General features: G+C 45.8%; 1 protein-coding gene and 1 pseudogene across 2 annotated transcripts in view; both read left to right on the top strand.

The window, feature by feature from the left end:
* LOC144686007 (15-hydroxyprostaglandin dehydrogenase [NAD(+)]-like) overlaps positions 1-26,302 on the top strand; it is a 121,827-nt gene that overhangs the window by 29,258 nt on the left and 66,267 nt on the right. The window lies entirely within an intron of this gene.
* Positions 11,708-26,302, top strand: part of LOC144685308 (15-hydroxyprostaglandin dehydrogenase [NAD(+)]-like) — a 28,442-nt pseudogene continuing 13,847 nt past the window's right edge. The window contains exons 1-4 of the transcript XR_013577706.1: positions 11,708-11,777; positions 16,980-17,030; positions 17,411-17,511; positions 20,734-20,853. The product of XR_013577706.1 is annotated as a 15-hydroxyprostaglandin dehydrogenase [NAD(+)]-like (transcript). The remainder of the gene's footprint in view (positions 11,778-16,979; positions 17,031-17,410; positions 17,512-20,733; positions 20,854-26,302) is intronic.

Raw genomic sequence — 26,302 nt, 5'->3', positions numbered from 1 at the left:
GGATATGTGGTATAGGGGGAGGGGGGGCGAGGATATGTGGTATAGGGGGAGGGGGGGCGAGGATATGTGGTATAGGGGGAGGGGGGGCGAGGATATGTGGTATAGGGGGAGGGGGGGCGAGGATATGTGGTATAGGGGGAGGGGGGGCGAGGATATGTGGTATAGGGGGAGGGGGGGCGAGGATATGTGGTATAGGGGGAGGGGGGCGAGGATATGTGGTATAGGGGGAGGGGGGGCGAGGATATGTGGTATGGGGGGAGGGGGGGGTCAACTCCTCTACCCGGGGGGTGCTGGGGGGGGGGGGAGGGGGGGTTAATGGTTTGCAGTGTGGGAGCTCTGGGATTTGAAATGGGCTCCGGGCAGCGCCCTTCCCTCCTCCTCTCCCCCTTTAACCCCCGGCACCTGTCCCCGGCCTGGGCTCAGTTGCAGATTTCTCTCCCCTTCCACCAGGGCCCCGCACTAACCTGGCTCGGTGTCCACGCCGCTCCCGCTCACTCTCCTGGTCCAGGGGTTGACCCTGGGTGGCGGCGCCTCGATGAACTCCTTCCTGCGGCCGCTGCCGGCTCTCGCTTCTTCGGCGCTGTCTCCGGCCTGTCCCGGGGGTTCGGACCCGTTCCCGGGCGCGGCCCCAGGTCCAGGCTCTGCGGGCGGCGCCGGGCTGAGAGTGCCGGTCTCACCGGCACAGGCCGCTTTACTCCACGGGTTCACCTTGGGCGGCGGGGCTGCCATGAGGCGCTTGGCCTCGGGCCTGGTGCCGGCCCCGGCCTGCGTGGCTGCCTGCTCGGGCCCCGCGGCCTGGCCCGTGGCCGGGGCCTGAGCCTGGGTGTGTCCCGAGCCCTGGGCCGGCTCCGGGCGCGGTTGCTCCGGGGCCTGGGCCCCGTGAGGCGGCGGCAACGGGTTGGGCGGCAGACTCTGCACCTGCGTGGCCATGGCGGCGGCTGAGCTCGCGCTCGGGCTCCGTGTGGCAGCACCGGGGGGCGCGCACGCACGGCGCCGACCTGACGCTAGCCCGGGAGCGCGCACGCACGGCGCCGGCCTCAGGCTGCTGAGTAACTGGAGAGCAAGAGGGAGGCGGAGCCCTGCTCTGTACCGCCCCTCTCCATCACCCCCCCCCAAACCCCGCCCCCGTCACCCCAACCCCGCCCCATCACCCCAAACCCCGCCCCCGTCACCCCAACCCCGCCCCATCACCCCAAACCCCGCCCCCGTCACCCCAAACCCCGCCCCCGTCACCCCAACCCCACCCCAAACCCCGCCCCCGTCACCCCAACCCCACCCCAAACCCCGCCCCCGTCACCCCAACCCCACCCCAAACCCCGCCCCCGTCACCCCAACCCCACCCCAAACCCCGCCCCCGTCACCCCAACCCCACCCCAAACCCCGCCCCCGTCACCCCAACCCCACCCCAACCCCGTCCCATCACCCCAACCCCACCCCAAACCCCCATCACCCCAAACCCCCATCACCCCAACCCAGTCCCATCACCTCAACCCCCATCTCCCCAAACCCCCATCACCCCAATCCAGTCCCATCATCCCAACCCCGTCCCATCACCCCAAACCCCCATCACCCCAACCCCGTCCCATCACCTCAACCCCCATCACCCCAAACCCCCATCACCCCAAACCCCCATCACCCCAAACCCCCATCACCCCAACCCCGTCCCATCACCCCAAACCCCCATCTCCCCAACCCAGTCCCATCACCTCAACCCCCATCACCCCAACCCAGTCCCATCACCTCAACCCCCATCTCCCCAACCCAGTCCCATCACCCCAACCCCCAACACCCCAAACCCCCATCACCCCAAACACCCATCACCCCAACCCAGTCCCATCACCCCAAACCCCCATCACCCCAATCCAGTCCCATCACCCCAAACCCCCATCACCCCAACCCAGTCCCATCACCCCAAACCCCCATCACCCCAACCCAGTCCCATCACCCCAAACCCCCATCACCCCAACCCAGTCCCATCACCCCAAACCCCCATCACCCCAACCTAGTCCCATCACCCCAAACCCCCATCACCCCAACCCAGTCCCATCACCCCAAACCCTGCCCCCATCACCACCAACCCCGTCTCATCACCCCAAACCCCCATCACCCCAACCCAGTCCCATCACCCCAAACCCTGCCCCCATCACCACCAACCCCGTCCCATCACCCCAAACCCCATCATGAGGTCCCTCCTCCACCTCTCGCAGCAACAATCGACTCCTCCTGCCCCACTACCTTTATCCATTCCCCGCGCTCCCAACCTACCCCAATCTCTCCCACACTCTATTCCTCTTCCCACTCTCACCATCCTGTCAAACACCAAGGCACCCCGTCCTCCCCCTACTTCCCACTGCCCAACCCCAATCCCCCACACCTAACCTGTTTTCCCTCCTCACCGCCCTCACCCTCCCTCCTTCTCCAAAACCCCTCCTCTGCCCCTCGTTGATATTTTGGATGCAAGTAACATTATCCAGCACTCCGTCCCAGGCTATAGTTTCCTAATCTCCTGTTAAATGGCTTGAGTCTGCAGAGGTCAGGACGTCACAGGAAGGAATTGAGCCTTATACAGCAATGTTCAGCACCAACAGTGATACCCACCAAGCAGAGAATTCTGCCTCTATCAATTATTGCCAGCTCCCATAGCTCTCTCTATATACAGACGCATGGAGCACCCTCAAAAAAAGGATGTTAAAGAGCTCAACTAAATCACAATATGACAGGTTTGTGTCTTTTCATGCAGTTCCTCAGGATGACTTGGCCCCACTCCGGTTTGATGGGCTCAGAGATGGCTGATAAGGCCAATATGCGATCTGCCGACTGCCACATACAGGGCAGGTGGTGCTTGAAGTGTTGGGTTTATGCACTTCCTCCGATGCCTCGACTTTGCCTCTGTGTACTCCCAACAAAGTATCTCAATGTGTTTGGTACCTTCCTAAATTAACCTCCATTTTAACGTGTCACAGCCAGGTCTCCCATGTTTGATCTCTTCAGGGATGCTTTCAGGACATCCCTAGCTTTGTATCACAATGCAGGGATCTGAACAACTCTCCTGCACCATTAGCTCTGGTGTTCCCCAAGGGTTTATCTTTAGCCTCCTCCTATTTCTCCTCCACATTTTGACCTCTTGACGACATCATCGGAAAACATAGCGTTATCTTTCAGATTTGTGCTGCTGACACCAGCTCTACCTCACCACTGCCTCTCTTGACTTCTCCACTGTTGCTAAATTATCAGACTACTTGTCCAACATTCAATACTGGATGAGCAGAAATTTTCTTCCAATTAAACATAGGAAAGATGGAAGCCATTATCCTTGGTCCCAGCTACAATCTCTATTCCTTAGCTACCAACTCCATCTCTCTCCCTGGTAACTTTCTGAGACTCAACCAAACGACTTGTAACATTGGCATCATATATGACCCCAAGATGAGATTCTGACAACATATTTGCGCCATTACTAAAGCCAACTATTTCCACCTCTATAACATCATTACCCTGTCTCAGCTCATCTGCTGCTGAAACATTCATGCTTTCGTTATCTCTAGACTTGGCTATTCCAATACAATCACAGCCAGCGTCCCACAATCTACCCTTCATAAGTTTGACATTGTTGAAAACTCTGTTACCTATGTCCTTACTTGAGCCAAGTCCCATTCACTCATTATAATATAAAAGCAAAAAACTGCAGATGCTGGAAATCCAAAACAGAAACAAAAATAAAAATACCTGGAAAAACTCAGCAGGTCTGACAACATCTGCGGAGAGGAACACAGTTAACGTTTCGAGTCCGTATGACTCTTCAACAGAAACTAAGGAAAATTAGAAGAGAGATGAAATATAAGCTGGTTTAAGGGGTGGGGGGGGACAGGTAGAGCTGGATAGAGGGCCAGTGATAGGTGGAGATTGCCAAAAGATGTCATAGACAAAAGGACAAAGAGGTGTTGAAGGTGGTGATATTAGCTAAGAAATGTGCTAATAGGTGACATTAAGGGTAGAAAGCAGGACGAGCAAGGTACAGATAGCCCTAGTGGGGGTGGGGTGGGGGGATTCACTCATCCTTGTGCTCACTAACCTACATTGGCTCCCAGTTAAGCAACGCTCGATATTAAAATTCTCATCCTTGTTTCAAATACCTGTGGCCCCACCTCTGCCTACCTTTGTAATCTCCTCCAGCTCCATAACCCTCTGCAATATCTGTGCTCATCTAATTCTGGCCTCTTGAGCACTCCCGATTTTAATCGCTGGACTATTGGTGGTTGTGCTTTCAAAATTACCTAGGCTCTGAGCTCTGGAATACCCTCCCTAAACCTCTCCATCTACATACATCACTTTCCTCATTGAAGAAACTCCTTCAAACCTACCTCTTTGACCAAACTTTTGGCCTTCTACCCCAATATCGCCTTAAGTGACTCAGTGACAAACGTTGCTCTATAATACTCTTGTAAAGTGCCTCAGGTGCATTATTATTTTAAAGGCACTATATAATTTCAAGTTGTTGTTGTTGTCATTGTTGAAAATCACAGGGGAAACCCACAACATGTTGATTATATCCACTGTTCCTGAAAACAGTTAAGTCATGCTTTCATTTTTGGCATCAATATGAGATAGCAAGGTTGAAGATGACACATAGGTGGACGGTATCATAAGTAGTGTAGATGAAAATGAATAGTCACAGAGTTATTGATGGATCAAGTGAATTGGTAAAACGAGAGGGCATGGATTTAAAATGATTTGCAAAAGAAGCAAATGTGATGTGAGAAAAAAACTTTTTCACACAATGAGTGGTTCAGGTCTAGAATACTGCCTGGAAGTGTGGTGGAGGCAGGTTCAATTGAGGCACTCGATGACATTTGATGATTATTTGAATAGAAACAATGTGCAAGAGTATGGGGAAAAAGCAGGCCAATGGCCCTAGGTCAAAATACTCATTTGGAGAACTGGTGCAGATACGATGGGCCAAATGGCCTCCTGTGCCATTAAAATTCTGTGATTCTGTGAACTGTGGTAAATGGATTTCAATGTAGACAAATCTGAGATCACCTTCTCTGAACTGAAGAATGAATAGAACAAGGCACTTTCTAAATGGTGAGGTGATGGTCCTTGACATCAAAGCAGCATTTAACCGAGTGTGGCATCTAGCAAAACTGGAGTCAGTGGGAATCAGGGGGAAAGGTCTCCATTGACTGGAGTCATACCTAGCACAAAGGAAGGTGGTTGTGGTTGTTGGAGGTCAATCATCTCAGTCCCAGGACATTACTGCAGGAGGCCCTCAGGATAGTGTCCTGAGCCCAACCATCTTCGGCTGCTTCATCAATGACCTTCCTTCCATCATAAGGTCAGAAGCGGGGATATTTGCTGATGATTGCACAATGTTCAGCACCATTTGTGACTCCTCAGATACCGAAGCAGTCCGTGCCCATGTGCAGCAAGACCTGGACAACATTGAGGCTTGAGCTGATAAGTGGCAAGTAACATTTGTGCCACACATGTGCCAGGCAATGAGCATCTCCAAAGAGAGAAAAACCAACCATCTCCCCCTGACACTCAATGGAATTATTATCACTGAATCCACCACTACCAACAGTCTGGGGGTTACCATTGACCAGAAACTGAACTGGATCAGCCATATAAATACTGTGATGACAAGAGCAGGTCAGAGGCAGGAATTATGTGATGAGTAACTCACCTCCTGACTTCGCAAAGTCTGTCCACCATCTACAAGGTACTAGTCTGGAGTGCAATGGAATACTTTCCATGTGCCTGGATGAGTACATCTCCAACAACACTCAAGAAACTCAACACCATCCAGGACAAAGCAGCTTGCTTGATTGGCACCCCATCCATCACCTTCAACATTCACTCCCTCCACCACTGATGCACAATGTGTACCATCTTCAAGATGCACTGCAGCAACTCACCAATGCCCCTTTGACAGCTTTTTCTAAACCCCTGACTTCTACCACCTAGAAGGACAAGGGCAGCAGATGCATGGGAACTCCACCACCTCCAAGTTCCCTCCAAGGCACTCACCATCCTGACTTGTGACTGCATTGCCGTTCCTTCACTGTCACTGGATCAAAATCCTGGAACTCCCTCCCTAACAGCACTGTGGGTTTACCTACACCAAAAGGACTGCAGCGGTTCAAGAAGGCGGCTCACCACCACCTTCTCAAGGGGCAATTACGGATGGGCAATAAATGCTGGCCCAGCCAGCGACAACCACATCCTGTGAAAGAATTTTTAAAAACAGTGAAATGCTAAAAAATGGGGACGTCCAAAGAGACCGAGTGGCGCAGGTACATGGGTCATTAAAAAGTCATGAACAAGTAAAGAAAATCTCCTACCATTTATTGTGTACTCCCCTGCCTTGGTTGTCCCCCTCTCCCACCTCCACAAATGCATCACCTCACATTTCTGCACACTCTATTCAGTTTGCTACTTTTCTGCGCATCTGACCAGTCTATTGATACCTTCTTGAAGTCTACAGATTTCTTCCTCACTATCACAAACCAATTTTGTGTCATCTGCAAACTTCTTAATCATGCCCCCTACATTTAAGTCTAAGTCATTGATACATACCACAAAAAGCAGGGGACCTAGTGTCGATCCTTGCGGAACCACAGTGGAAACAGCCTTGCAGTCGCAAAAACATCCGTCAGCTATTACTCTTTGCTTCATTTCTCTGAGCCTATTTTGGATCCAACTTGCCCTTGGATCTCATGGGCTCTTACTTTTCTGACCAATGCACCACTTGGGACCTTTTCAAAAGCCTTGCTAAAATCCATGCAGGCCATATCAAAGGCACAAGTCTCACTGACCTACCTTGTTATCTTTTCAAAAAATTCAATCAAGTTGGTTAGACACAAAGTTCCCTTAACAAATCCATGCGGACTGTCCTTTGTTACTATGTCCCATTCAAAATGACAATTTAGACCGTTCCTTCAAATGTTTTCCAACAATTTTCCCACCAATGAGGTAAGACACACTGGCCTGTAATTACTTGATCTATCCTTTCTTTCTGTTTTAAACAACGGTAAACTTTTGTAGTTGCCCAGCTCTTCGGCACCGTGCCTGTAGCCAGAGAGGATTGGAAAATGATGCTCAGAGCCTCAGCTATTTCTTCCCTTGCTTCTTTTAGCAGCCTGGGATACATTTCATCCGGGCCTAATGGTTTGTCCACTTTTAAAGATGCTAAACCCATTAATAGGTTCTCTTTCACTACTTGTACACCATCCAAAATTTCTTAACTACAATGCTTGCATAGCCCCCTTCTCTTGTGAAGACAGAAGCAAAGTATACATTAAGAACCATGTCTATGTCTTCATTTTCCACACACAGGTTACCTTTTTGTCTCTAATCGATCCTACCCTTTCCTTACCCTCTTTCTTTATCCTCTTAGTCTTTATGTACTTAAAAAGCATTTTCAGGAAATCCTTGATTTCACTTGTCAATATTTTTTCATGCCCCCTTTTTGCTTTTCTAATTTGCTGCCTAATTTCACCCCCATGCTTTCTTTACTCATAGAACCATAGAAAAGTTACAGCACAGAAGGAGGCCTTTTGGCCCATCTTGTCCATGCCAGCCCAAGGACACCCAGGTGCCCTTTCTAATCGCACCTTCCTGCACCCGGCCCATAGCCCTGCAGCTTACAGCACTTAAGGTGCAGATCCAGTTACTCTTTAAAAGAGTTTAAAGTTTCTGCCTCTATCACCAACTTGGGCAGTGAATTCCAGACACCCAGTACCCTCTGCATAAAAAAGTTCTTCCTCATGTCCCCACTACACCTTCTGCCACTTATCTTGAATCTATGTCCCCTGGTTCTAGAATTCTCCACCAAGGGAAACAATTTTATCCTGTCCACTCTATCTATTCCCCTCATAATTTTGTACACCTCAACCAAGTCACCTCTCAGCCTTCTTTGTTCTAAGGAAAATAACCCCAACCTATCCAATCTCTCCTCGTAGCTACATTTTTCTAACCTTGGCAACATTCTTGTAAACCTCCTCTGCACTCTCTCCAGAGCTATTATGTCCTTCCTGTAATGTGGCGGCCAGAACTGCACACAATACTCCAGTTGTGGCCTCACCAGTGTTTTATACAATTCCAAAGTTATATCCTTACTTTTATATTCTATACCTCTGCCAATGAAGGAGTGCATTCCATATGCCTTCTTTACAACCTTGTCTACTTGAACTGTTGCCTTCAGGGACCTGTGTACTTGTTCGCCAAGGTCTCTCACTTCATCTACCCCTCTTAGTATATTTCCATTTATTTTGTAATCCCTGTAACTGTTTGACCTCCCTAAATGTATGACCTCACACTTCTCTATGTTAAAATCCATCTGCCTCTAGGCTTTCTGTAGCATTGAGCTCTTGGTGTCTGACATAAGCTTCCCTTTTTTGATTTATCCTACTCTGTATGCTCTTTGATATTCAGAAGGATCTTGATTTGGGAGCCCCACCCTTTTTCTTTCTGAGAACATATTTGTTCTGAATCCTCTCTGTCGCCTCTCTGAATACCTTCTACTGCTCTGACACTGATTCACCTTCAAGTAGCTGTTTGAAACTTTTGCTTAGTCCAGTTGTTGTCTTTTTCCATAATTGCTGTAAATCTAACTGAATTGTGATCACTACCACCATGGTGCTCCCATTGATATCCCTACCCCCTACCCAACTTCATTTCCTAAAACTAAATCCAGAATTACCCCTTTTGGGCTTTTTAATTCATTGTAAGGGAGGCAGATTTCCTTCACTAAAGGACGTTTGTGAGCCAGGTGAGTTCTTTCAACAATTTGCTAGCTTCATTGTCACGATTATTAACATTAGCTTTTTATTCCAAATCGATTTAATTTATTGAATTTCCCAGCTGTCATGGTAGTATTTCAACTCATATCTGTGGATCATTAGTTCAGGCCTTTTGATTACTAGTTCAGTAACTGTTACTGTTATGCTACTGTAACGAAATGAAAAGTGGTGTTTGCTGGGATCTGTACTGGATCTCAGCTTTTCACTATATTTATCAATGATTTGGATGAAGCATTAGGGAGTTGTATATCCAAGTTTGCAGATGACACCAAGTTAGGAAACACAGTAAGTTGTGTAGATGGGAGCAGGAGTTTATCATGGGACGTTGACAGACAAAGTGAGTCAGCAAAACTGTGGCAGATGGAGTGCACTGTTGGAAAGTGTGATGTCTACGTTGGATCTAAGAAAATAAATTGGAATAATTCCTTAGTAGTGAGATACTAGGAACAGTAAGGAACAAAGAGATTCAAGCATACATGAGCAAAAATCACAAAAAAGCCAGGTGCAAATAATAAGCAAAATTAAATATGAAACATTGTCCTTTTTCTCAAGGGAGCTGGAATACAAAAGGGAAGAAATTATGCTTCAGTGTACAGAGCCTGGTTTATACCCAACCTGGAGTAACTGCAATTCTGGTCATCACTCTTTGGGAAGAATATATTAGCCTTGGAGAGAGTGCCATGCATATTCACTAGATGATACTGGAGCCAAAAGAGTTAAATTATGAGCACAAGTGCGTAGAGTGGGTTTGCATTCCCCTGAGGTTGAATGTTTTTTGTCTCAGCACCGTGGCTGCGCAGCAAGGTCACTAGATAAAGGTAGTGCAAACAGAAGAGTGTTTTCAATACCTGCCCCGCTCCTGGTTACTGTTACTCTGAGGGATCTGAATACAGAATTTTCCGAAGGGATGTGAAAAAACAAATACAAGAAGCGAAGAGGGATTGTGAAAAAAGACTGGCAGCTAACATAAAAGGAAATCCCAAAGCATTCTACAAGCACATCAACAGTAAAAGGAGGAGCAGGGCCAATTAGGGACCAAAAAAGGGATTTACACATAGGGGCAAGAGGCATGGCTGAGGTGTTAAATGAATACTTTGCATCTGTCTTCACCTATGAGGCAGATGCTGCCCAGGCCATAGTGACAGAGGAGGAAACTCAGACACTAGAAGGGTTTAAAATTGATTAAGAGGAGGTATTGGATAAGCTGTTAGCACCTTAAAGTTGATAAGGCACCGATGAGATGCATCCAAGAATATTGAAGGAAGTAAGAGTGGAAATTGCAGAGGCACTTGCAATAATCTTTCAATGTTCCCTGGATTCGGGGGAGGTGCCGGGGGACTGGAGAATTGCAAACATTATGCCCTTGTTCAAAAAAGGTTGTAAAGATCTGCCCAGCAATTACAGACAAGTCAGTTTCACTTCGGTGATGGGGAAACTCCTAGAAACAATTATTCAGGATAGAATTAATCGTCACATGGAAAATGTAGATTGATTCGGAAGAGCCAGCATGGATTTGTTAAAGGAAAATTGTGTCTAACTAACTTGCTGGAGTTTTTTGAAGAGGTAACAGGGATGGTTGATGAGGGCAAGGCCGTTGATGTGGTGTATATGGACTTCCAAAAGGCATTCGATACAGTGCCACACAACAGACTTGTGAGGAAAATTATAGGTCATGGAATAAAAGGGACAGTATCAACGTGGATACAAAATTGGCTAAGGGATAGGAAACAGAGAGTAATGGTTAATGGGTATTTTTTGGGCTGGAAGAAGGTTTCTAGTGGAGTTCCCCAGGGGTCGGTATAGGGACACTTGCTTTTCCTGATATATATAAATGATCTAGATCTTGGTGTTAAGGGGAAATTTCAAAGTTTGCAGATGACACGAAACTTGGGAGAATACTAAACTGTGAGGAGAACATCGTAGAACTTCAAAAGGACATTTACACATTGATGGTGTGGGCAGATAGGTGGTAGATGAAGTTCAATGCAGAGAAATGTGAGGTGATACACTTTGGTACAAAGAACGTGGAGGGACAGTATAAAATAAAATATACTATTCTAAAAGGTGTGCAGGAGCAGAGATCTGGGTGTATATGTACATAAGTCATTAAAGGTGGCAGGACAGGTAGAGAGAGCTGTTTCTAAAGCATACAGTATTCTAGGCTTCATTAATAGGGACATAGAGTACAAGAACAGGGAGGTTATGATGAACTTATGTAGGACACTGGTTGGACCTCAGTTGGAGTATTGTGTACAATTCTGGGCACCACACTATAGGAAAGATGTGAACGCATTGGAGACAGTGCAGAAGAGGCTTACGAGAATGGTTCCAGGGATGATTCACTTCAGTTATGACGAAAGATTGGAGAAGTTGGGTCTGTTTTCCTTGGAGAGAAGGTTGAGAGGAGACTTGATTGAAGTTTTCGAAATCATGAGGAGTCTGGACAGATTAGATAGGGAGAAGCTGTTCCCGCTTGTAAACAGATCGAGAACCAGAGGGCACAGTTTTAAAGTGTTTTACAAAAGAAGCAAATGCAAAGTGAGAAAAAACATTTTCACACAGCGAGTAGTTAGGGTCTGGAATGCACTGCCTGGAAGTGTGGTGGAAGCAGGTTCAATTGAGGCATTCAGGAGGGCATTGGATGATGTTGCAGGGTTAAAGGGAAAAGGCAGGAGATTGGCACTAAGTTAAAATGCTCAGAGAGCCAGTGCAGACATGATGGACTGAATGGCCTCCTTCTACACCGTAACAATTCTGTGATTCTGGATCTGTTCCCCAGTCTGATCCCCCATTAGTCTAAAGTACCTGTTTTCTCAGTTGAACAGCACCAATGAGGGAGAATACCTCTAATATCACAAAGGAAGTATTGAAGTGGGCGGTAATCAGGAAGTTGGTTTGTGCTGAAGGGAGCGGCCAGTGTTGGAGTGTCATAGATTTGCTCATCAGTGCAGGAAGATTAAGCACACACTGACTGTAAGTAACCTTTTGCTGTGGTATTAATTTCTTACATAATTTAGGATTGTTGTGCTTTAAGAAATTCAGAGAAATGTTAGTAAAAGTTTCGCATCTGCTCATTTTAAACCTTGTTTTCAAACTAAGGGCTAGGCCTGGAACCTGCCACCCTGGGTCAGCTGGCTGGAGTTACAGGAGGAATCAGTCTGTGGGATTAATGCAACTCTGAGGGAGCGACCCTGCCTGTCCAAAGACAGTTTAACTGCCCCTGTGACCAAGAAACTTTCTCAGTCAAGTTGGGCAGAAGCTTTGATAATTTACAGGTTAGCTCAAAAAGGAAACAGCAGGTGCTTTCTTTGCTTTGATTAAGTGCCCAAAATGTGGAGCCCAGTGTTGACAGAAGCAGTGGCAGAGAGATGTGGTGCTCAGCTCACACTGGCTGTAACTAAGGATCAGAGCTAACCCCTCATACAACCCAAGCCCCAGCCCTGACCTCCAACGCCTGATCCCAGGACCTGACTCCATCCCCAGCCCCCAACACCAAGCCCCCCTGATCTCAGTTCCCATCTGAACTGTATTGGGAGGGATCAGTAGCATCTCACTAGGAGGGACAGTGAGGGAGCAGGCATATCTCACTGGGAGGTACTGGGAGTATTTCACTGGGATGGGCCTGGAGTATCCCACTGGGAGATACTGGGAATATCTCACTGGGATGGGCCTGGAGTACCCCACTGGGGCGGACAGGGAGGGAACAGGATTATCTCACTAGGAGGGACAGGGATTATCCCATTGAGGGGATTGGGAGTATCTCAGTGGGAGGGATCAGCCGTATCTCATTGGGAGTGATCGGAACTATCTCACTAGGAGGGACAGGGAGAGAGCAGGAATGTCTCACTGGGAGGGACCAGGAGTATTTCATGGGAGGGATTGGGAGTATCTCACTGGAAGGTAGGGGAGGGAACAGCAGTCCCTCATTGGGAGGGATCAGGAGTATCTCACTGGGAGAGAGCGGGAGGGACTGGGAGTACCTCACTTGGAGGGACTGGGAGTACGTCTATGGGAGAGACCAGAAATATCTCACTGGGAGGGACTGGGAGTACCACAATGGGAGGGAGCAGGACATCTCTCCAGAGGGTTTGGGAGGGTGCAGGGATACCTCACTGGGAGAGACTGGGAGCAAACCAGAGTATTTCAATAGAAGGGGCCCAAAGATCTCATTGGAAGGGCAAATATGCAGGGAAATAAAGTGAAGGCCAGAGCAATAACTGGCTAAAATTAAATAAGCAGCAGATTCAAAAGATATGAATGGAGCCAATTCAAAGACCAGTAAGCCTTTAGTGTGTAAAAAATTATGCCCAACAGCAGATGAGAAATAACTACCAGCAGGGAGTTAACTTCAGGCCTGGCGAATCTAATTAAACCACAGGTGAGACCACAAGTCTTTTTATTTTATTCTTTCATGGGTGTGGACGTCACTGGCTAACCCAGCATTTATTGCCCATCCCTAATTGCCCCTTGAGAAGCTGGTGGTGAGCTGCCTTCTTAAACCGCTGCAGTCCATGTGGTGCAGGTACACCCACAGTGCTGTTAGGAAGGGAGTTCCACGATTTTGTTCCAGTGACAGTGAAGGAACGACGATATATTTCCAAGTCAGGATGGTGAGTGGCTTGAAGGGGAATTTCCAGGCGGTGGTGTTCCCACCTATCTGCTGCCCTTGTCCTTCTAGATGGTAGTGGTTGCGGGTTTGGTAGGTTCTGTTGAATGAGCCTCGGTGAGTTGCTGAGATTGAGCAAGAAAGTTAGAATTGGATTGGCATTAGGAGGATTGGCAACTGACAGCTCAATGTGCAAAGCCCATATTGCAGCCTGACATCCAATAGATCTTTAATGAAGGACCTGAGGGAGACAAAGAGAGGCATAATGTGTCACAGAGGTTGGAGCTGGTCACCTTGCCTCACTAGCTCTTATAGACTAATGTCAACATCAGGCCTTACTTCACTTCTAACTGAACATTCTTTCACAACTGAGTGAATGGTGAGGAAAAGTGAGTTTCCGATGTTACAACACTGGCAACAGAGAGAAGCTGCCACAGAAAGGAAACAGTTAATGACGCTGGACTCCATCCCACAGATCGCTGCCTTAGAGGGAGCTGAGCATAGCTGGATTATAGGTGTGGGAATATCTGGGTTAGGGGGAGCATAATAGTTGGGTTAGGAAGAATGGAGTATTATTAGATCAGAGAGGATGACGAGTGGTTGATTTAGAGGGAGCTGAGGGGATGGCAGATGTCTTTAAGATTATAAAAGGGATTGATAAATTGGACTTAGGGAAGATTTTTCCACTTGTGGGAGAGTCCATAACAAAAGGGTCGTAAATATAAGACAGTCATTAGTGATCCAATGGGGAATTCAGGAGAAACATCTCTACCTGGAGAGCAGTGAGAATGTGGAACTTGCTACCACCGGGTGGAGCTGTGGTGGGTTGGATAGATACCTTTAAGAGGAAGCTAGGTAACCACATAAGAGAGAAAGGAATTGAAGGATATGCTGAGACGGTAAGAAAAAGAGCAGATGGGAGCAGACTTGTGTGGTGCGTACCAGCATAGACCACTAGGGCTGAATGGCCTGTTTCTGCACTGAAAAATTCTATGAAATATAATTATCACAGCCCTCAGACACCTCATAGCCCCTCACATGCAATGAGTTTCGAGAAGCGTAACAATTATTGTTTGAGCCAGGGACTTAGGCCATGGTACGAGGAATCTCACTTTGAATATTGCCATGAATGTTTAACACCTGGTTGATGCGGCAGGAACGATCTAGGAATAATGTATTATTTTATTACCCTCGGGATGTCAGTGTCACGGGCAAGGTTGGCATTTAATACCCATCCCTAGTTATCCTTGGGAAGGTGGTGATGGGCCTTCTTCCTGAACCAGTGCAGTCTGTTTGGCGAGGGTACTTGCACAGCGTTGTTAGGGAGGGAGCCCAGGACTTTGAAGCAGAAGGAATGACTGGCATATGCCCAAGTCAGCCCGGGTAGAAACATAGAATGGTTACAGCACAGAAGAAGGCTATTCAGCTTGTCCTGTTGATGCCGGCTCTCTGCAAAAGCAACTCAGCTAGTCCCACTCCCCTGCCCTCTTGCTTTAGCCCTGCAAATATTTTCCCCTCACGTTCTTATCTAGTTCCCTTTTGAATGCCATGATTGAATCAGCTTCCACCACACCCTCAGGCAGTTTGAGATCATAACTACTCGCTGAGTAAAAAGGTTCTTCCTCATGTTGCCTTTTGTCCTTTTGCTAATTACCTTAAATAGCCGTCTTTTGGTTTTTGACCTTTCCGCCAATGGGGGCTGTTTCTCTTAGATCCCTCATGATTTTAATCACCAGTTAAATCTCCCCTCATCCTAGTTCCTCTAAAGAGGACAATCCTGACTTCTCCAATTTATCCACGCAACTGAAGTTCCTCATCCCCGGAACCATTCTCGTAAATATTTTCTGCACCCTCTCTAAAGCCTTCACATCCTCCCTAAAGTGTGGTGACCAGAATTGGACACAATACTTCGGTTAAGGCCAAACCAGTGTTTTAGATTCATTATATAACTTTCTTGCTTTTGTACTCTATGCCTCTATTTATAAAGTCTAGGATCCCGTATGACTTTTTAACCACTTTCTCAACCTGACTAGCCACCTTCAACAATTTGTGACATACACTCCCAGGTCCCTCTGTCCTGCAACCCCTTTAGAATTGTAGCCTTTATTTAATATTACCTCTCCTAATTCTTCCTACCAAAATGTATCACTTCGCACTGCTATACATTGAGTTTCATCTGCCGAGTGTCCGCTTATTCCGCCAGTCTATTGATGCCCTCCCACTATCGGCCTCACTGTTTACAATGCATCAAGTTTTGTGTCATCTGCAAATTTTGAAATTGTGCCTTGTGCATCCAAGTCTAGGTCATTAATATATATCAAGGGAAGCAATGGTCCTCACACTGACCCTTGGGGAACCTGGTACCTTCCTCCAATCCAAAAACCACTGTTCACCACTACCCTCCGTTTCCTGTCACTCAGCCAACTTTGTGCCCATTGCTGCCCCCGTCCTTTTTATTCCATGGGCTTCAGCTTTCCCGACTCTCTATTAGATTCCTTTGGAAGTCCATATCTCCCACATCAACTGCATTACTCTCATCAAGCCTCTCTATTACCTCATCAAAAACCTCAATCAAGTAGTTAAACACAATTCGCCTTTAACAAATCTTTACTGGCTTTTCTTAATTCATTTCTTAGCTGTCCGAGTGACTGTTAATTTTGTATCGGATTATTGTTTCTATCAGCTTTCCCATCACCCAGGTTAAATTAACTGTCTGTCGTTGCTGGGTTTATCCTTACACCCTTGTTTGAACAAGCGTGTAACAATTTCAATTTTCCAGTCATATGCCATCGCCCCTATATCTCAGGAGGATTGGAAGATTATAGCCAGGACGCCTGCAATTTCTTCCCTTACTTCCCTTGCATTGTATCCGGCCCCAGTGACTTATCAACTTTAAGGACAGTCGGGTTTTATTAATTATTAGCCCATCCAGTAGCTCAACTGGCGTCTTCTTCCTTGGTAAAGACAGACGCAAAGTTCTCATATAGTACATTTAGTGCTGGTTGGAGGAGAACTTGGAGGCTGTGGTGTTCCCATGTGTTCGTTGTTACTGTCCTTTATTGTGGTGAAGGCCACGGGTTTGAGAAGTGCTGTGGAAGAGTCCTTGGTGGGTTTCTGCAGTACATCTTGAAGATGTTACATGCTGCAGACACTATGTGCCACTGGTGTAGGGAGTGAATGTTTAAGGTGATGGATGGGGTGCCGATCCAGTTTGCTGCTTGTTGTTGTAATTACTCCGAGCCAGACAGGTTTCTTCTAAAGGATGACACCCGTAAGGATACAGCATTCCTTCAGTACTGCCTTCCTGACAGTGCACCGATTCCTCAGAACTGCCCCTGCTTCAGTGAAGCGTTCCCTCAGTACTGCATAAAACATGTTTAAGTTCTGGAGTGGGATTTGGATAGGCACATAGGTAATGCTGTTACCACTGGGCCAAGCTGTGTTATGTACACCCTGAGCCATTACTGACTGTCCTGTATTCTAGCTGTTTCTGAGAGAAGGATCTGCACGGACATAAGAACCAATTAAAGCCATTTGTGACTGTTTACTGTCTTTTGGACTTTTCCTAGATTGGTTTTGATAAGACGATGAGAAGTATTCCATAGAACTGAATACCGTAAATTTTGTTCACAAAATTGTGAGGGGTATAGACAGAGTAAATGCGAGTAGGCTCTTTCCACTTAGATTAGGAGAAATAAACACGAGAGGACATGGCTTTAGGGTGAAAGGGGAAAGGTTTAGGGGGAACATTAGGGGGAATTTCTTCACTCAGAGAGTGGTGAGAGTGTGGAACGAGCTACCATCTGACGTGGTAAATGCGGGCTCACTCTTAAGTTTTAAGAATAAATTAGATAGATACATGGATGGGAGAGGTCTGGAGGGTTATGGACTAGGTGCAGGTCAGTGCGACTAGCGGAATAATATTTCGGCACAGACTAGAAGGGCCGAATGGCCTGTTTTCTGTGCTGTAGTGTTCTATGATTCTATGGTTCTACCGTAAGCTTTGCAATGTCACTAGCAGGAAAAGTTGCCTTAATAACTGGAGCAGCTCAAGGGCTCAGTAAAGCTTTTGCAGAAATACTGCTGAAAAATGGTGCTAAGGTAACCCGAGGCTTTTTTCCCTCTTTATTAAACACCCCATGGTTACTAAGTGACAGCCTTTGTATGACAACCTGTATGTGACTGTTGTCTGTGGGTGGGACTGCCCTCTGCTGTTAGCATTGGGTAACTACACCTCATGCACAATTTAAATGATCACACTTGATTCATGAGTATCAAACATTCAGGTGACTAACTCCTTTGCTCAATTTCCCCTCCCTTCTGAATTGCTGCATTTGCGAGGTATGACGCATCAATGCTGTCTATGTCCCCTCACAGTTCTTCGCTCTTGAATGAGCTGGACAGCAAGGGCATCAAATAAAGACAATTAAAGACATCCTGAGGGAGAATCACCACATAGACAGCAAAGCTTTCACATTCAGAGTCATGTTTGATTATTCTTTCCGACTCCCTCCTACTTGAGGGAAAGTTTGAGGGAACAGATTTTTTTTAAAATTCATTCATGGGATGAGGGCATTGTTGCCAAGGGCAGCATTTATTGCCCATTCTTAATTGCTCGTGAGAAGATGTTGGTGAGACATCTTGAATCTTTGCAGTCTGCCTGGTGCAGGTACACCAACAGTGCTGTTAGGAAGGGAGTTAATGAAGGAACGGCAATATAGTTCTAAGTTAGGATTGTGTATGACTTGGAGGGGATCTTGTAGGTGGTGGTTTTCCCATACATCTTGTCTTTTTTGGCATTAGAGATCAAGGGTTTGGGCTGTGGTGTTGAAGACGATGAGCTGAGAGTGTCTGGCCTTGACACCAAGGCAGCATTTGACCGAGTGTGGCATCAAGGAGCTCTAGCAAAATTGGAGTCAATGGGAATCGGCGGAAAATTCTCCACTGCTTGGAGTCAAACCTAGCGCAAAGGAAGATGGTTGGGGTTGTTGGCGGTCAATCATCTCAGTTCCAGGACATCACTGCAGGAGTTCCTCAGGGTAGTGTCCCAAGCCCAACCATCTTCAGCTGCTTCATCAATGATCTTCCTTCCATCAAAAAGTCAGAAGTGGGGGTGTTCGCTGATGATTTCACAATGTTCAGCACCATTCGCGACTCCTCAGATGCTGTAGCAGTCTGTATCCTAATGCAGCAAGACCTGGACAATGTCCAGGTTTGGGCTGACAAGTGGCAAGTATGGTTCGCACCACACAAGTGCCAGGCAATGACCATCTCCAACAAGAGAGAATCTAACTATCACCCCTTGACATTCAATGGCATTACTATTGCTCAACATCCTGGGGGGTTACCATTGACCAGAAACTGAACTGGGCTAGCCATATAAATACTGTGGCTACAAGACCAGATCGGAGGCTAGGAATTCTGAGGCAAGTAGCTCACATCTTGACTCCCCAAAGCCTGTCCGCCAGCTACAAGGCAAAATCAGGAGTGTGATGGAATCCGCTCCACTTGCCTGGATGAGTACAGCTCCAACAAAACTCAAGAAGCTTGGCACCATCCAGGACAAAGCAGCCCACTTGATTGGCACCCCCTCCACCCCCTCTACAAACGTTCACTCCATCCACCACCAAGGTACAGTGGTAGCAGTGTGTACCATCTACAAGATGCACTGCAGGAACTCACCAAGCCTCCTTATACAGCACCTTCCAAACCCACGATCACAACCATCTAGAAGGACAAGGGCAGCAGACACATGGAAACACCACCACCTGGAAGTTCCCCTCCAAGCCACTCCCATCCTAACATGGAAATATATTGCCATTCCTTCACTGTCACTGGGTCAAATTCCTGGAACTCTTTCTCTAACAGTACTGTGGATGTACCTACACCACGCGGACTGCAGCGGCTCATGAAGGCAGCTCACCACCACCTTCTCAAGGCCATTTAGGGATGGGCAATAAATGCTGGCCTACTCAGCGACGCCCACATCCCATGAACGAATAAAAAAAAACTGGCTCTGTAACATCATTGATTGACCATTAATTTGGATAATAAGTCTGACCGGGGTGTAGAGGAGCAAAGTGATCTGGGGTACTGATAGACAAATCACTAAAAGTAGCCACCCTGATTAATAAGGCCACATAAAAGCAAATAATCCACTAGGATTCATTTCCAGAGGGAAAGAATTGAAAAGCAGAGAAGTTATGTTAAACTTGTATAGATCCCGCGTGGGGTACCGCAAACAGTTCTGGTCTCCATTTTATAAGAAGGATACAGAGGCACTGGAGAAGGTGCGAAAAAGATTCACAAAAATGACACCAAAAGGTTATCACAATCAGGATGGATTAAAACAGCTGGAGCTCTTCTCTCTAGAAAAGAGAAAGCTGAAGGGTTCCTGCTAGGGGCCTTTTAGATTATGCAAAGGTTCATAAGAACATTAAAAAGAAGGAATAGACAATATGGCCCCTTGAGCCTGCTCCCCCATTCAGTACAACCATGGTTGCTTTTCTGCCCCAACTCCATTTTCTTGCCCACTCTCCGTATCACTTGATTCCTGAGATAGTTGTGGAGAAACTTTTTTCACTTGTGAAGGAGACCAGAACTAGGGGTCCTAAATGTACGAAAGACTTTAACAAATCTAATAGGGACTTCAGGGAAAGCCTTTACCAAGAGAGTGGTGAGAATTTGAATCTTGCCACTACATGGAGTGGTTGAGGGGAATATTATGGACACATTTAAGGGGAAGCTAGATAAGCACATGAGAGAGAAAGGATAAGGATATGAATAGTCGCTTGGTAATATAGAACCTGAGTATTGCTCAAAAAAGAGAGATACTTTTGAAGCTTTTCATCTTCCACTCATCAGGACAGATTTGCAAGAATACCAAATTTCAAAGGGAACAGCAATTTATACTGCATGAGGAGAGGGTGCCGATTGGTTGACAAGTGGACTCTGATTGGCAATGCCTCGGCCAATCAGAGCGAAAGATGAAAAGCTTCAACGGTATGCCTCTTTCTACAGCAAAAGAAAAGGATATGTTGATTGGGGTGAGATGAAAATGGGTGGGAGGAGGCTCATGTGCTTCATTATCACTAACATGGGTCTGTTCGTCAAACACCCTGTTTCTGTGCTGTAAACTAATGTAACACTATGTAGCTAACACCCTCACACATTGATTAGCCATTAACTAACTCTGTAACACCGCTGACTAACCATTAACTGACCCTGGAGAACCATTAACTGGGTATTAACTAACTCCACAACAGCATTGACCAATTCTCTCTCTGACGTAAGAGTTAACAGGATTTTGATTGCCTCTTTCAGGTCAGCCTTTTAGACATTAACATTGCAGCTGACCTTGAGTCAAAGCCTACATTTCTGTGTATGGTGCTCAGCAAACCATGTTCACCCCTTGTGATGTGACATCTGATGACCAAATGAAAGGTATGGGCAGGATTCATCATTAAGCCGGATTGTTCCCATGAAATCCAAAGTGGTCTTTGTGTGACCGCAATAGCCTCTCCAAATCACTTTGACACTTGTCTGGAAGGTAATTCAATATTACATTTAAATTTTCAAATACTCCCTCTTTGTCCAATTTGATTAGAGGAAAATCATTTTCAGAATCCTGCATTTCTACTTCTTTCTCATTATCTACCGCCACTAACACGTCCTTTTGATCCTCTTCCCTGTCAAAGTACTTTTTAAGCATATTTACATGACACACCCTCTGCTTCTTTCTTCTATCTGGAGTATTTATTAAATAGTTCACTTCATTCAGCTTCTTTTCACTAAGGCCCACTAAACCTTGCCTTTAACGAGTCACCCAGTACTGGTAACAGGACTAACACTTTCTCTCCAGCAGCAAAACTATGAGCTATAGCTTTTCTGTCTGCCTTCACTTTCATCACTTGCTGTGATACCTTTAACTGTTCCCTAGCCAACTCACATGCTCTATCCAATCTTTTTCTGAAATTTGATACATAATCCAGGAGAGTAGTTTCTGAATTTTGTCCCACCAATTTCTCATGAATCAATTTCAGTGGTCCCCTTACCTCATGACCATAAACTAGTTCAAAAGTACTAAGACCAGTCGATGCATTAGGAGAGTCTCTAATAGCAAATGACAAGAATGGAATGCCCCTATTCCAATACTGTGGATAGTCCTGACTATACGCTCTCATCATAGTTTTAAGAGTTTGATGCCATCTTTCCAAAGCCCCTTGTAACTCAGGATGATAAGCTGTTGACTTAAATTGTTTTATCCCCAAACTGTTCATTTCTTCCTTAAACAACTGTGACATGAAAATTGAACCCAGATCTGATTGTATTTCCTTAGGTAAACCATAGCTTGTAAAAAATTTAGTTAACTCTTCCACAATTTTCTTTGTTGTAATATTTTGCAAAGGTATTGCTTCAGGAAACTTGGGAGACTCATCCATTATTGTCAGTAAGTACTGATTTCCACTTTTTGTCTTGGGAAGGTTCCTACACATTCAATCATGACCCTAGTAAAAGGTTCCTCAAATGCTGGAATGGGAATTAAAGGTGCCGGCTTAATCACTGCCTGTGGTTTCCCTATCACCTGACATGTATGACATGTTCTACAGAATTTGACTACATCACTATGCAATCCGGGCCAATAAAATGTTTTTGTATTTTCGCCTGTGTTTTTCTAATTCCTAAATGTCCCCCTCCTTGGAATTTCATGAGCGATCCTTAGAATCTCATTTCCATATCCAAATGGCATTACAATCTGATGCACCTCCCTCCAGCTTTCATTTGCTGAAGTATGATAAGGCCTCCATTTTCCCATTAAAACATTACCCTTAAGGTAATAACATTCTGGAATACATTTTGCCTCTGTTTCTGAGTAAGCTGTTTTATTTGCGAATCCTTTTTCTGTAACTCCACTAAATGTCTTCAGTTAAACACCTTAGTTGCATTGTCTTCCAGTCTTCCTTCCTGAACAACCTTATCAAACACACTGCCAGCTAATTGGACTTCCACACCTTCTCTCTGCCTTTGAACTTCCTGTTCTTCTTGTTTCAACCTAAAAGCCTGTGATCTCATTATCACACAATCTAGAAACAATCCAGGATGCCCTCTCTGCAACACTTCTGTTGAAAACACTTCTCCAATGACCATAGGCAACACTCACATCATGTGATCCAGCTATATTAGTACCCACGATAAATTGAACCCCTGCAATGGGCAATTTTTCCTCTACTCCAACAATCACCTCACCTGTTTTCCACTTACTGTTTAAATTTACCTTCCACAATGGAATAGGTTTAGCATCTCCATGAACCCCACTTATTATCATCTGCTCCTGCAATACCCCCTGTGAACAACAAATGTCACTATCCCACAACATTAAGGATTGACTAGCCCCTGTGTCTCTTAAAATTTTACCATCTTTACCTAATCTACCCGGTACACATGGAAAGACTTTCCTTTCATACAGAAAATCTTTAAGCATTTCTGCAATCTGCTCCTCAGGATTCTCTTGGGTAAATTGTGAACACATTCCCACTTCTTTACTTTTCACCGATTCTTCCTGTTTTATCTGTACACACACACCACTGGCTTTTCCTGTGCCTGAACCTCAGAACCCACAGTACTTTTACTTCCAGAACTTTTTTGCACCCTAATAATCCCAACAGATTTTTCCTGCTATTTCCGACACACTGACTTCATGTGTCCAACTTTATTACAATAAAAACACCTCAATTTTTGACTGTCACTTCTACCCTCAGCACCATCCTTTTTATTCTGAGAAAAAACTTGCAGTGAATTTCCACCTACTTCTTTTCTTCCCTGACTACCCATCTTCCTTTCACCTTCCCACTTTCTACCCTTTTCTGATTTAAGAGTGACCAAAAAGGTTTAGCTCTATGAACTAACTCATAATCATCAGCTATCTCTGCTGCTTGTCTTACTGTTAGAACCCTCTGTTCCTCCACATGAGTTCTCACTACCGAAAGAATTGAATCTTTAAATTCTTCCAAAAGAATTACTTCCCTAAGAGCTGCATATGTCGCCTATACCTTTAATGCCCGTATCCAGAACCACAGAATCACAGAATCTTAACGGCGCAGAAGGAGGCCATTCGGCCCATCGTGTCTGCATCGGCTCTCCAAATGAGCATTATGACCTAGTGCCATTGCCCTGCCTTTTCCCCCATACCCTTGCACATTGTTTCTATTCAAATAATCATCAAATGTCCTGTGGAATGCCCCGATTGAACCTGCCTCCACCACACTTCCAGGCAGCGCATTCCAGTCCCAAACCACTCATTGTGTGAAAACATTTTTTCTCACGTCGCATTTGCTACTTTTGAAAATCACTTTAAATCTGTGCCCTCTCGTTCTTGATCCTTTTACGAGTGGGAACATCTTCTCCCTATCTACTCTGCCTCATGACTTTGAACATCTCTATCAAATCTCCTCTCAGCCTTCTTCTCTCCAAGGAGAACAGTCCCAACCTCTCCAATCTATCCTCGTAGCTCAAGTTTGTATCCCTGGGACCATTCTTGTAAACCTCTTCTGCACTATCTCCAATGTGTTCACATCCTTCCTACTATATATGGTGCCCAGAACTGTACACAATATTCCAGCTGAGGTCTAATAAGTGTCTTATATAAATTCAGCATAACCTCCCTGCTCTTGTACTCTATGCCCCTATTAATAATGCCCAGGATACTACGGGCAGAATATTGCCGTCGGTGTGCGGGGGCGGGCCCGACACACTGATGCATAAAATGATGTGCGATGATGTCGGGCGTGCATCCCAATGTCGCCACTTGTCATTTTGATATTGTGTTTGGTGGGTGCACGTGGAGGTGGCTGTGCGCCTGCTGAACTGTCAACGGCCTATTAAGGCCATTAAAGAAGTAATTAAACTTGTTAAGAATGCTGCCCGTCCAACCTTAAGGTTGGCGGAGGTGGGGGGGGCAGGCGAAGAGCCCAAGCGGCCTTTGCGTTTTTCAGGAAACCTCATCCACGGGCGGGATGAGGTTTCCTGAAGGTTTTACAAAATAATTAAATAATTTTCCCAAACTTCACAAACGTGTCCCAGCTCATGTAATACTGTCACATGAGGGGACATGTTTAAATAAGCTTTTACTTGATTTTTTAAAAACTTTTATAATTCATTCAATCTCCCTGAGGCAGCTCCGTGCTTCAGGGAGATTGCAGCGCTCGCGAAAGAGCGCATGCCCCAACTCTCCCTCCTCCCCGCGCCCGCACAGGTAGCGCTGAGGAATCTTAATTGGCCCATCCGCGTAAAATGGTGGTGCGCACCTGATTGCGGGCGGCGATCGGCTCTGCGCCTGCTCCCGCCCGCTCCCGCCCAGCCCGTCTGCCATAGGAAAAACTCTCCCCTATATGCTTTATTAACTGCTCTCTCCATTTGTCCTGCCACCTTCAATGATCTATGCACATATACACCAAAGTCGTTCTGCTCCTGCACCCACTTCAAAATTTCACCCCTTATTTAATATTGCCTGTCCATGTTCTTCCTAGCAAAATGCATTACCTCACACTTCTCTGCATTGAACTTCATCTGCCACCTATCTGCCCACTCCACCAACTTGTCGATGTCCTCTTGAAGTTCCACACCGTCCTCCTCACAGTTCATAACACTCTTCAGCTTTGTATCATCTGCAAACTTTGAAATTGTCTTCTGCACACCAAGATCTAGATCATTAATATATATCTAGAAAAGCAAGGGTCCCAATACCGAACCCAGGGGAATTCCATTACAAACCTTCCTCGAGCCCGAAAAATATCCATTGACCATTACTCTCTGCTTCCTGTTTTTCAGCCAATTTTGCATCCGTGTTGCTACTGTCCCTTTTATTCCATGAGAAATAACTTTTCTCACAAGTTGGTTGTGTGGCACTGTGCCAAATGCCTTTTCAAAGTCCATGTACACCACATCAACGGCATTACCCTCATTGACCTTTTCTGTTACCTCTTCAAAAAACTCCAGCAAGTTGGTTAAACATGATTTCTCCTTCAGAAATCCATGCTGGCTCTTTCTTATCAACCCATATTTTTCCATGTGACTACTAATTCTATCCAGAATAATTGTTTCTAGAATCTTGCCCACCACTGAAGTTAAACTGACTGGTTCTTAATTGCTGGGCTTATCCTTACAACCTTTTTTGAACAAGAGTGTAATGTTTGCAATTCTCCAGTCCTCTGGCACCTCCTCTGAGTTTAGGGAAGACTGAAAGATTGTGGCCAGTGCCCCTGCAATTTCTATTCTCACTTCCTTGAACAGCCTTGGATGCATCTCATCCGGTCCCAGCGCCTTGTCAACTTTAAGTACCAACAGTCTATTCAACACTTCCTCCTTATCAATTTTGAACCCTTCTAGTGACAGAGTTTCCTCGTCTGTCACCATGGCCTGGGTAGCATCTACCTCCTTGTTAAAGATGGATGCAAAGTATTCATTTACTACCTCAGCCATGGCTCCTTCGTCCATGTGTAAATTCACTTCTAGGTCCCTAATCAGCCCTACTCATTTTATCACCCTTTTACTATTTATATGCCTATAGAAGACTTTGGTGATGGTTGACAGTCTTTTCTCATAATCCCTCTTCACTTCTCTAATATAGTTTTTTTACCTCCCTCTGAACCTTCTGTATTCCTCTTGGTTCTCAATTGTATTTTCTACCTGACACCTGTCATAAGCGCACTTTTTCTTCTTTATCTTAATTTCTTTTTCTCCAATCTCCTTTTCCATCCAGGGAGCTCTAGATTTGTTTGTCCTATCTTTTCCTTTCGATGGAATACGCCTTGATTGTGCCCGAACCTATTCTTTTTTGAAGGTAGCCCATTGTTCAGCTACAGTTTTTCCTGCCAATCTTTCGTTCCAGTCTATC

The sequence above is a fragment of the Cetorhinus maximus genome, chromosome 10 (assembly GCF_964194155.1).
Source record: "Cetorhinus maximus chromosome 10, sCetMax3.hap1.1, whole genome shotgun sequence".
NCBI classification, from domain to species: Eukaryota; Metazoa; Chordata; class Chondrichthyes; order Lamniformes; family Cetorhinidae; genus Cetorhinus; species Cetorhinus maximus.
This window is presented reverse-complemented; position numbering and strand designations above follow the sequence as displayed.